This window comes from Lissotriton vulgaris, chromosome 4_1 (assembly GCF_964263255.1).
Source record: "Lissotriton vulgaris chromosome 4_1, aLisVul1.2, whole genome shotgun sequence".
Lineage (NCBI taxonomy): Eukaryota > Metazoa > Chordata > Amphibia > Caudata > Salamandridae > Lissotriton > Lissotriton vulgaris.
The window spans coordinates 321322282-321335910 of NC_141691.1; the positions used below are offsets into that span (position 1 = coordinate 321322282).

Consider the following 13629-nt stretch of genomic DNA (forward strand, 5'->3'; position numbering starts at 1 on the left):
TTGTGAATGATTTAATTCTAACTGCATGTGTTAGAATGTAGGACCGCTGAATGTTTCTTGATCCATAATACTCTTTATTATTATGATGTGCCCTCTTGGGCCTGGTTAACACACTATAATACTACAAAAATAAATAAAATTAAATATATTTGAGACTTGTTCGCGTGCCCTATGAATGAGTGAGTTACAGAGGACTGCCTAGAAGGCTAACAAGTTTTAGAAGATTGCATGGTAATATAGTGTTGGTGTGGGCTGGTTAAAGATGTCAAATCAAATTACAACCAGAGCTTGTATTATGCTGTGCTTGGCCAGATATATGGAAGCGGCCTGGAAGAAAGTGAGTATCAAGAGGTTTGATCTAGCTGCGGGAAAGGCCTCCTGAAGCAGATGGTGGCACAGGTCAAGTAGTACGATCGTGTGAAGTAGTGCTGGGAAGCTTTTTGTGGAAGTCGTTTGATATAGTCTTGGAAAAGAGGACTTGTGAATTTGAACAGTGTTTGTTAAGGTTAGGATAAAGATGCTGGAGGAAGAATAGGTGTTTCAGTATAGGCATGCCAGATAACGTTTTAAGTTGGTTGGAATAGTTCTCAGTTTTCAGGGAAGTTCTTGACAGAAGGCTGCTTTTTGAAAAATAAAGGGCCTTGTTTGAAGGTGGCTTGGTTGAGGTAAGTTTTAGCTTTGTCAAATATTTCCTCGAGATATCCGTATAGGTGAATGATTTTGAGTTGTCAGGTGGAACAAGCTGGTGCATGTAATTTGGTTTGTGGCGGGTATACAGCAAATTATTGACTTGTGCATTGTGGTAACCAAGTCTAATAGGGGAATGGACCAAGTATTTTGCCAAAGAGGATCTTAAAATTGAGGGATGTGTTTTTGGAAAACCGCAGCAATAGCCTACTCAGTTGAAGGGGGACCGGGGGGAAGGCGGCAGAAGTTGAAATAGCAACCCTTCATATGTAAATGTTGGCTGATACAAGTCTGAAGCCACTGGTGAGAACGAGTCTTGATACAAAACAGAGTGTTTTAGGAGAAACCTCAATTTTGGCAAAGGTCCAGAGGACAATGAGAAATTAGGTGCGGCATAGCGCTTCTAATCCACTGAACCGGAAAAATAAAATGGTTTGTTGATGCTCATGGGAAGATGTATGCACTGAGGACTGGTTGGATTACAGTGAAGAGTGGGACACTGGTAGTCTGTGTATGATGGCAATAACTCTCATATTGGTTTTACTATTGTTTTGTGCTTCAAGAGAGTCTAGCTAACAAAGTATGATCACAAAGTTAATGTGGAGTTCACTGAATGCATTATGCTAATATAGGTAGTGTTCTATTGGCTGTAATCGGTGTGATTTTCTGAGTCTGGCAGAGGATAGGTGAAGTGGTGGGTTTCAATGAGGAAGTGGAATCTGGTCACCAAGGACACGGTTAATTGGCATGTAGAGGCAAAAGCCAAATGGACCACACGTAATATATTTTGGAAGTCCACCATTCTCATACAGCTCCGAAGGTGCATAGGGTTTCATTCTCTCTCTCTTAGTATCCCAGCCCAATCTTGCACACACCATTGACAAGATGGTGGTAAGGCTTACAGAGTCTTGGGAGACAGCCAATGGGATTGGAGGTAGCAGAACAGAATAGGTAGGATAGGGATGTCACTAGCTTTCTTTGCCCAAGTAGCTGTACACCAGCACAAGACAAGAGTACATGTAGGAAGCTGGCTCTCTATATAGTGCACCACAACTTGTTACACTGTGCAGAGAGTCTAGATTACCCCTATTGGTTTATAGAGGCCCAAATAACAAACCCACATGCTTTTTTTGTGGTAGTGGGGGTGAGCAGTTTACTGCTAAGCATTTGTGGTACTCACAGAGGCAATACATTTGACACACACTCACGAATAAATCTGAGACCAATTTAGAAAAATAAGAGGTATTTTTAAATAAATTTCAACACCAAGAATTTTGGCATCATGTAAGTACTTTTTGAGATATTGATTTTTACAGGTAAAATGTTCACTTAAATGTGTCTTTACATGTTAATGCTTTCATACGTGGAAAAAAGGCATATATTGCATAGTTTCTTGAAAGTGGTTTCCGAGGGTCCCCTTCAGAACTTAAGGTAGTATGGGGCCAAAGTACACAGAACCACCAGTCTTTACCTGCAATGGAGCATCCGGGTGCAGAGGTGTTGGTTGGGTTGGTAGCTTTGCGCGCTACAACAAAGAGGGGAAGGTAGCACGTAGAAACAGCCTACAGAGGTGGACTTGGGGACAAGTCTGGGAGCTCACAATGGGAGGCTTGGTTCGCGAGGGCCCTGGGAACAAGGGAGTACAGTCAGTTCTCAGGAACCCAGGCTGCAGCACTCGGGTGAAGAGTGGTTAGATCAACTGGGCTAGGGCGTCACAGGCACTCACGGTTGTTGGTATCACCGGTTGAGGGGACAAAAACAGGACAGCTGGGTCACTCTCGAAGTGGGTCTCTGTGGTGCTGATGAATCCACGACAGCTGCTCGGTCTTGGAGTCCGGACTAGACTCAAACATGCTTTGGTTGCTACAAGGGGTCCATTACATTAGGTACAGCCGCTGTGCTGCTTTGGTTGGTTCTGGCGTCTTCTCACTTTGAGGGGAGACGGAGCTCGCCTACGTCTTTTTTGGGTTGCTGCTGCGTCAGTGGAACCGGACGGAGGGAGAAAGATGGACCATACTTTACTGTCTGGTGACTGGAAGCTGCAGGGGAGTAGCTCCTCTACCCGAAGGTAGATTGCAAGCAATTTGCAAAGTGCTACCAGTCCATTGAGGTTCTGGACAGAGGCACAGCAGCAGAACAAGTCGGTTTGTCGCAATTGTCAGGACAGGTGCAGGCAGGGTTTGGTACCAAAATTACCACAGCTGGTCCTCAGTTCTCGCTTCTTCACTTTTCTTAGTCCTCTCCTACTTGTGTCTGTCGTATCGGAGTTGCTGCAGTCAGGGGTCCCAACTAAATACTCAATTTAGGGGCTTTAAGGGGAGTGCAAGGTAGTAGTCAATGGGCTACTTACCATTAGAGTGCCTACACCCCTTCAAAAAACCACTTCCTGTGGGGAGTGGGCATAACCCTGACACAGTGTATCTAATTTTATAAAAAAATTAAGATAGGGAATGCTACTTTTCTTGTTCACCTCAGGTAGCCCGCCTTAGGGGTGTAACTAGTCTGATAGTGAACACGCCTGCTGACTAGCTAATTTTCTCGCCTGTCCTAGTGACAAATGTGCCTTGTCAGGGGATGGCATCTCCCCTATCTGGAGAAAGCCGGGGCCTTTGAAGCCATTCTGCTGAATACTAGCCATCCGGCTTGGAGGAAAATAAAATATCCCATCCCTTTGGCAAGTGGGAACAGCTGTGTAGTGGAGCAGCTGTGTAGTGGAGCTGCTTTGGCAGAATCCTGGTTGAGTTTCTGTTTTGTAGCCCTAGCCCATGTTCTGCAGCCTAGAATACAACACAAGCATCCTAAGTTTGGTGATTCCTCCCAAGAAAATGGAGCATCAGAAAGAACTGAGCCAAGGCATGGCAGGATGTCTGTTCATGGAGCATTTATTATGGTGGAGTAAATGCTGGATTACCATGCTTCATAGCAATATACTGCTGCTACGCGGAAAATACACCAGGAAGCAACAATAATCTAATTTATTTTTTAAACCTTAGAAATTCACTGAAAAAAACCAAACGTTACAGGGACGTTATAGTTAGGCTCACATTTCACTCCAACAAACCAGAGAAAATCAGCAGTTCTAGTTAGCAGAGCTAACTAGAACTTACACCACGCAATGCACTGCTTATGACCTCACATATTACATCCCTCATGACATCACTTAAGACATTTGAAATGACATCACTGATAACATCTCAAATTTCATCATTGTTGACAACCCTGGTGACATCACTGATGACATCATACAGTGATTCGGATTGCTTGCTTATAGTTACTGAGTAGTAAACACATATATACTAAGGTAAGTGGATATGGGAGTGCCTGTATGGGTGAGTGAGTGTGTACATGGTGTGTAGAAGAGTGAGTGAGAGATTGTATATATGAGTGAGTGGCTATGTTTTGCTCCAGGAGGGGTTGGTGCTACCATGCTGGACTTGATCAAAACATGCAAGATATTGATGATACCATGTGCATTACTTTTCCTATTGTGCAAGGGTTTGATGTTAACCTGTAAAAGGTCAATAACATGTTTCTATTAAAAAAAGAACATTATAGATTTAAAATTAAATATAAAAATGAATATAAGTTACGGGGAGGGGAGTTAAATACCCTACACTTAAACAAATGCACTTAAAAGGAAAATTAAGTGGAAATAAACAAACACACACATATATGAACAACTAATCCTGCTTCCTCAGAACCAACCAACGAAGTAGGCACGGGCACGAGGCTGTAAGAATATCGCTTCTTTAATGGATCAGGTCACCCTCAACCCGGAGACACGAGAGACGCGTTTAACCTGCACAGCAGGATAGATAGATAGATAGATAGATAGATAGATAGATAGATAGATAGATAGATAGATAGATAGATAGATAGATATCTATCTATCTCCTGGAAACTCGAACCACTTCCAGATTTCCGCCACAGCAGACAGGCGAGGAAAGAGACACAGACCTCCGAGGTTTTCAAGTGGGCAAAGATGTTTATTTTACACAGTGACCCAACACAACGCGTTTCAAGCCCGTAAGCCCTTGTTCACGTGTCAATAGTGAAAAAACACCATCTACTACTTAAAGTAAATAATACCACTCCCAGTTTCTGAGGTCACATGATCATGGGCATTAACAACAGACTGTAGGTCTTACACTGATCGTTTTGTAGTTCTAGACTACTGAGGCAGATTGGCATAATACGACACATTTGATTTATATACACATGTTTAAAAAACATCTAAAAAAACAGCTAAGTGTCATAGTATTCATAAAATAATAAATACAAATCATTTTAAAAGTTCTCATTGGATAAATCCAAGACTATATATATATTACCTACTGGCGGTCGCCAATAGGTAGATATAGTTAGGATTTTTTTCAATGCAAAATCTCAAAATTCTATTTGGAATAACTTTGGCGCCGGTTGACGAATCTGCCTGAAAACTTCCTCAAATTTGCCTCGCGGAGCTCCGGTCCTTCCTTGAAAGTTTCGGGGGGATCCGTCAAGCGGGGGCCGAGATAAAAGGGGGGTCCCAAAACGTGTTTTCCCCATGTTAATTTCCATAGGGCGGTCAAACTCACTTTTAGCCCGAACGGCTGAATGGATTACCACCAAACTTGGCAAAATTGTAGGGACTGGTAGCCTGATGTGCCTTTGCTATGTCTCAAGATATGTGCACCAGTGGTTTTTGAGTAATTTAGGTTCAAAAAAATATATATATCTATGGCAGCGCCCCGGTACGCGCACCGGGGAGCGCTCCGGGCACGCCACGCGAGGTGCACACGGAAAGCTGATTGGCTCTCGGGTGTCTGTAAACATTCAAAACAGTCCGGAGATGCCGCCATCTTGTGTCTCGGTAGGATCACTCATGACATCACTGATGACACCATCTTTGTGACAGAGTGACAGACCTCCTTTCAGTGTAATGTAACCCTTAAAACACATATTCGAAAATAGAAATTAACATTAGCAAAAAAATGGAGATATCCATACCAGTTACAACAACCAATTCAGTAATACCACCATCTATATATACATCCACTCATTCACCAACAGTTCTATATAGTCACTCATACATATACTCACTCATGATATGTAGTGATACACCTATACATCTTGTTACACACCGACAGTCATCCAAAAGTTACACACATACTCACACATGCAAATAAACTATTGAACATTCATTTATTTGCATATACAACTATACACACACTACCACCTTACTTCTAAGAAAACTTACACATACTTACTCTCTTAAACAATCACTTATAGAAAAACATACTTATTTAAACAGGAACTCTTACAATCTCACATATACTCACTTATAAACATCAATACTCACATATACTAGATTAAAACATATGTCGTTACTGATAAAGACACTAGTGAGACAGTCATTCACTCACTAACACACACATATACACACTCATCCACCCATACAGTCCTGCACATATGCTGTCTTCAAAACACATACAAACAGTGAGTCAGTCATTGATGCATCTATGTGCTAAGTAATACCCCCACTAAACCATACAGAGACTCATACTGATACTAAAAAAACATCTAATAACCCATATACACACACATGTAGCTACTCACCAACCCATGCAGCCAATTATACACAAAGTGAAACACTGATACATATATTTAAATATTTAAACATTACTCGCTATATGTATTCACTAAGATACACTTAATAAGCCAGTTAACCAATCAATTTTTTTTTAAAAACATTCATCAAAACACTTATTTAAACATTTATTCTTCCATCGACCTTTACATATACATATATAAAACATATTTATTTTTCAGAAAGACACACATTCCCTGGATGATGTCATGAGTGATGTCATGAGTGATGTCACTGACCATGTCATGAGTGATGTAATATGTGACGTCATCAGCAGTGCATTACACGCGCAAGTTATAGTGAGTCCAACTAACTATAACGTGGGAATTTCAATGGTTTTATGTCAGTAAAATTTCCAGCTAACTACAACTGGTGTGAAACCTATGTTTTTTTCTGTGAATATATATATATATATATATATATATATATATATATATATATATATATATATATATATATATATATATATATATATATATATATATATATATATATATATATATATATATATATATATATATATATATATATATACACACACATAGTGGCAGTTGCAACTGTGCAGTCATACATGAGTCAGAGTTTCCATAGGAAGAGCATTTTTTGCTTTGCAAATAACTGTGGCGCCGGTTGGTGAAACTTTCCGAAAAAAGATCATCCACCTCAGCTCCTTCCTGGAAAGTTTCAGGGTGATCCTCAAGCATGGCCCAAGAAAAAAAAAAAGAGTGAGTCCCAAAAACGTTTTGCCCCCATGCCTTTTCCACACGAAAATTTGAAAATAGAGGAAAAAACAGCTGACTAGAATTACACCAAATATGGCAGAAAGCTCCACCTTTATTCAGAACGTGTGCTTTTTGTGATGTAATTCTCTTCAATCGGTTTAGCGAAATTAAGGTTCAAAACATATAAATAAATGTTGCTGCGGGACTCCTATGTGAGTCTCGAGGGTAATAAAGGTTAAGAAAAACCAAAAACTTGTTCTTTGGCCATCACTGTCCTGCGTAACCCAGAGCAGCTCCCCCTCTAGAACCGCTCCTCCCCCCTGGTCCAGCAGGAAAAACTAAAAATCTTAAGGGAAAGAGAAAGAAAAGGTCACCCACCAAACTCCTGTCACGCTCTACTTTGGACTGGGCGCAACCCGCAAATGCTTCACCCCCTTCATCCCCCATTACCTGGCCACAATCGTATTATAATTAGAGATTAGCTTACATTAGAAAACATACAAATTCACTGAAAAAAACAAAGGTTAAAGTTAAGTTTCACGTGGAGAAGGTAGTAAGATTTTAACTTACATATTAAAAGAACTTTAGAAATTCACAGAAAAAGTACTAACATTTAAAAACCATGGAAATTCGTCATTAATACATAAATGACATTAGCATAACTTGTACCTGAGACTGACTGGACCATCTTATCTTGAGGCAGACAACAGAATAAATGGCGAAAGATAGAATTTACAAGTTAAGGTGGTGCGAGGCTCTCCCTCCCTCTTCTACCCCAAAGGGTCACTTTCTCCCTTCACCAAGATCCACCAATTTGAAAGTAGGAATCTGAAGACAAGCAAAGTCCAAGCTAATTATGTATTTTGAAATCCAGAAGAAAGCAACTTTGGACTTTATTTAATTTTAGACTTGTGTAAGGAAGAGGTCAAGCACTAAATTGAACAGGTCCAGATTCCAGCGAGATGCCAACAAGTATGCCGGCACAACATGGTGTGGAAGAACCCAGGTACTACTGCTGAGTGAAGGTCTTGATCTGCCATGGAAAATATGTAAATTGCATGGACAATGAGACGTCAATGAGGTCTCATATCCAAAGCTAATGGGACAACAACATTTAGATTGTCATATCCACAAATATGATGAAAATAAACCGAGGAGGAACTCCCTACAGTGCAGCACGCACTGTGACCTAAGTAGGACACCAATCACACAACTTATGGTCTCCTAGTCATACAACACAAAAGTAACATGTTACTCACATAGCACACATATCGGAGGTAGCTAAGAATCACAGTTAGGAAAAGTTGGCTCAATATGACAAGTTCAGACTGGTATCTGACCTTATAATTTGTCTCTGAAGTAGCATCCGCCACCATAAAATACTAGCCTTTCGCTAGTCAAGTATGAAGGGGCAGTAGCTACCCACAATTGTGGATTTGAGTATACCATTAGTGCACCCATTTCCCAGTATAACCAGCACACTGCTGGAGAGCATAAGCTTGTGGTGAAAAGCACAAAGAGGCAATAAGAATAACATTTACTTGCATATTTAATAAAAACATATTTATAATGCCAAATAACAATAAAAACCATGGACAGTTAACACAGTTTTAAAAATTGCTATTAGTTTAGGACTAGCTCTTCAAACGGAAAGTAAGAGATATTAATCGCACTTTGCACATGACCCAACAGTTAAATGGACGGAACATGTAGGAACAAAGACATTTAAAATGGAAATTGAAACCCCACACATAACAAGAAAAAACACTGGACACAATAAAGCAACAACGAAATCTAAAAACAATATTATGCACACAGAGACTTAAAAGCCAATGGTACTACAATAATGTTACATTGCTTCTGACGAAACCCATGATGTAGCATCTCGCTTGTGGCATATGATTATGAACTAAAGCAAGGCTTTATACCATTAAGAAATTTTAGAAATCTCCCTGTTAACTGGTGACTTCTCCCTCAAACAGTACAAAGCCTCATCCTTACAAGTATGCATTTGTTCAAGCCTTGGGGTTGAGCCTATATTTTTTTTAAAATCCAAGGCCAAACAAGACCCCAAAATATGGCTTAAAGATTCAACCTTATTGTTACATAGACTCAGACCGTTGACACAAACTGCTTCTTCGGTCTGGGTTTTGGCAGCACAGCTGGCAACGGATCAACTGCCAACAATATACACGAAGAGGCCTAGGGGTCCTCTGCTTTAAAACATTGTCATTCTTCCACCATTTTCTTTTTAACTACTGGCCTGAGACGTTGCCAATATTGCTTTGCTCACCCCAGTGGAGTAATGCTTCACCTAATACTAATGGATGTTTGATTCAGCCAAGTGGGCTATTAATTTCTTACCTAAAGCTACTGGGTGTATCCCTTTTCCTCCACTTGAATCCTTGCACTGAACTGCATGAGGGACTACATTACAACTATGAACCTTTCTGTCCCTCTTGCTGGCTCCCTCTTGTGTCTCTTGGTCTAATATTTTAACACTGCATGCATTAGCACATTAACCCCAGCCTCTTGGATTTACTAATACTGGTTACTACAATATAGGTCAAAGGCTAAGAGGCAAGATGATCAGCTGGATACATTTTAACATTCTTTAGGTTGATATAAAAACACACACATAATGTTATCTTACCAAAATGTTAGGTGTGAGAAAGACACTTCAGATCACACTAAAATGAGAGAAACTGTTGGCGAGAATCATGAGAATGTATGCATTAGGGTCCCATTTGTCCTTTGCCTTCAAATAGTAAGTGCAAGATTAAAATAATCCAATCACTGGTTGGTCGGCTTCTATATGTTGTAAAATGAGACCCCGAGAAATGTTTCGAGTGCTTATTGGAACAGCCTGCATAAAGCACACTTTCAAACAAATGTCCTTTACTACTTAAAACTTGCAACAGTAAATTAAATTCTAAGTCAGTTTGTGGCTTTGGAATAGATTGATACAGGCCAAACAAAAACCTGAAAACAGAAAAATGGTCCGAATCAGGCCAAGATTCCAGTCTACCAGGGTTCTATACCATAGGTCAACACAGGTAGTAGCTTAGCGTCAACAACCTTTGGGCTACGTAGTATTGACTGTAATATCCTAAATTCACATTTTAAAATAGAAAACTAATTTTCGATTTTCAAGGTGGGGTTTTCAGCTCCTAGGTTAATTGATCCAAAACCTCAGGTACTATATTTTATTAGCAATAATAAGGTTGCCTAGCAGGGAAGCTATTATACTGGCTAGTCATTTACAAGGCATCTTTTGGGATCGTATCAATGTCCGACTAAGCAAGGTAAATTGCTCCATTATCATAGCAGAGGTTTGTCTGATTCCAAAAAGACTCTCTATCCAGCCTGCCCCATCAGAGGGTGAATCTGCTGAATCCATACTCTGGACTCTCCCACCGCGAAACGAGTCAAGACCAGAGAACTAGATCTTCCCAAATTCTCATAACAGACACTTAATGCGATGCAAATGATGCAAATCCGTGCCACAAATGAATTTCCTCTTGAATTCTACAAGTAGTTTGCATCCCACTTATACTTCATCTCTTATATATATTTACCAAAACAGCACAAACTGGCTTTGTCCAAACAGACTTGAGCAGAGCTACCAGTCCTATCAAAATCCAGAAAGGCATCAGAAAATAAAATGTTTGGAAAACCCCTAACTAACAGATTAATTAAAGTACATCACGAGGAAAACGACTTTATGCTATCTTTGACTACTGCCACTAGCACTGGTCCATGTGCACACATTTTCTGGACCATGTAGACTAATCTTAATGAACTTTGAGAAAGCTTTCAATACTATTAGTTGGTAATTTCTCATGCAGGCCCTCCAAAAGATGAACTTCCGCCCTAGATTCCTTTCTTACATGCAAGCCTTATATAATTATGCCTGGGCCCAGGTGAAAGTGAAGAGTATCCTCTTCAAGCACTTCACCATTGAGACTGGCACATTGCAAGGATGCCCTCTTTTACCAGTACGTTTCGCACAAGCAAAAGATCCCTTAGCAGAATAGATTAGGCGAGGTTTTCTTATGGGTGGAGAAACTGGAGAACAAGTCTCACTAAATGCGGACAGCAAGCTTCTCTTCTTCCAGTACCCTAGACTAGATGGGCTGGTCAGAGGCTGATGGAAATTCAAGATTTGTATGGGGATGCACCAGGGCATAGTCAACTGGGGCAAGTCCACTAAAGTCCTGGCTCAAGTAGGATCCTCGCTACCAATTGGGGAAAGTTAAGCTACAGGTCCAAATTGACTATTATAAGAATCTGACTGTCCATATCACAACAAATCCTCAGCTGTGTTCGAATCTAGATACAGTCCTTCACTAGAGGGATGCAGAAAGACTTACAGAGGTGTAACATTTCTCATAACAATCCTCGCAAGATCAGCACTATTCAAAATAACACTCCCAAGACAGTTGTACTCTGCAGAATTAATCTGATGGTATCCGCCACGGTTCTTTGCCTCTGCCCGTGCCCATACCGGACGTATGATCAGGTTGGCCTAAAACCTAAGACCCCATACAACAGATGTGTTCATGTCTGCGCAAAGGAGAGATCACCCTTCCCGACATGCAATTATTCTATTGGGTATCCCAGCTCATTATGATTAATGATTATTTTTTAGGGTGCAAGGATGGCCCAGCTCACAGACTGGGGCTAACTCGGTTTGTGGGCTCCGCTCTATTAGTTATAATGAATGGCTCGCCAATTCCCTCAACATTGCTGTCTACTGCCAGTGTAACCCTGAAATACGGGCAGGGACGTTAAAGTAGATTGGCCGGATTAGCAAATTGGCACTGAAGGCCCCGTTCTCAGGGGGTTCCTGGCCACTCAGCAGGATTAACCGGTTTTAAGGCACGAGTTCTGCAAATTGTGGCCATTTAAAGAGGAAATGTATGAAATAATCCTCCAAGGATCTGAAAGTGGAATGTGCCAGTCACAATTTCTAATTCTACGGCTATTTGCAAAAATGCTTGGTCCCGGAGCAATATCAATCAGAATTGCTTAATCTCCCCAACTCTAACAAACTGGAGGTCCGATTAACTGTGGAAGCTCTGTCAGCTAGCTTTCAAATCATCTTAAATTGTGGAGATATGCAAAATGTTCAAATGCATGAAGACTTGCTTACCATTAATGCCCTGAGCTGGCATATTTTCCCATCCTCGACTAATGGAGGAGGAAACAAACTCATTTGAGAGGGAGAATGCTGAATCAATCAGATGAAACATTAGTTCATTAAACAATTAACCACCATGAAGTAAGAGGGGCATATCCTGGAATTACAGATCCACAGTGGTAATCTCACCATGCTCTCTCTTTTTGGTATCGAGATCTAGGTCCTCAAAAGAAGGACAAATGCATGCGGACAAGTGTGTCCCCTCGATTAGTAGTGATTTCTGCAAGGTTGAGATGTGGGCAACTCAAATACATGCACAGAATACATCTCACCCCGGAACAGCTGTGGAAAATAGGAAGAGAATTTATGCCAATCTCTTTGAGGTATTGAGAAATGACTGAGGACTTTCTGCTCAAGGTCGGTGGTTGGCCACAGATTCAAGACAATGGCCAATGGCAACATAGCCTGTTAGCAATCTAGGTTGGTCTTTGGTCTTTAAATGCAAGTAAGTGCTGCTGGACATTATGGAGGAACTGGATAACCCACACAGCGCTCAGAGTACTGGCATTCAATAGGGCTTGTCCTCCTTGTGGCAAAACATTTCATCATGGAGTAGGCTCCGCTTGTGGATAAATCGGTGCAGGGAAATTGACCACTGTTCCCATTATGAAGAAGCAGCATAAAGGGATGGGGGAAACACAATACAATATAGGGTATATTGTGGGAATGCTTATAAATGGTATAACACAAAAGGATACTGGTTTTAAATGTGCTAAGTCTGTAGAGTCTGGTGTCATTGGTTTACCTATATTCCCAAACCTTTCAGACCCATGACCCAATTTCTAAAACCACAAACCTTTGCAACCCACCTACCTTCAATCAACAGGAGGGAGGGCGATTTTTTTTAATGTAAATAGAGCACTGTGTGGTAGTGCCCTATCTTTTACTGATAGCACATTTTGCATTGTAACAGCTACTGAATCTCCAAAGACATTCAGTTTTACTGATAAAACTATGCAGCACACAAATGAAAACCTTTGCAAATCATGTTTCAGTGAATATTTATCATTTGTACGCCATGAAGAAAGGTGTCTTGATTTGATCCTATTAAAATCTCTATTTCCAGCACACTTAAGAATTGCAAAATAATGGGCTTTGTTTTTGCTTTACTAATCGCTGAATGCATACAGTTTATAGGTATTTATATTTTGTTGTGTTACATAAAAATTACATTCTACAGTCTTTCGTTTCACACTCCCTGTGCTCCAGCAAGATTGTCAAACAGCTCACTTTAAAAAACTGTTCTCTCTTTGCATTCAGAGAGAGAAAAGTAAACACCAATCCCCATGCTAAAAGAATAAGCAGCAATTTTTCAGAAGCCATCGCCAGATATTTGACCTCTGTCTCTGAAGCCTCGGGAAATGTGACACAGAATTGAAAGATATCTT

General features: G+C 40.6%; 1 protein-coding gene across 1 annotated transcript in view; it reads right to left on the reverse strand.

Moving 5' to 3' along the window:
- The window catches only part of SLC9A6 (solute carrier family 9 member A6), a 231675-nt gene that overhangs the window by 146561 nt on the left and 71485 nt on the right, over nt 1–13629 (reverse strand). The window lies entirely within an intron of this gene.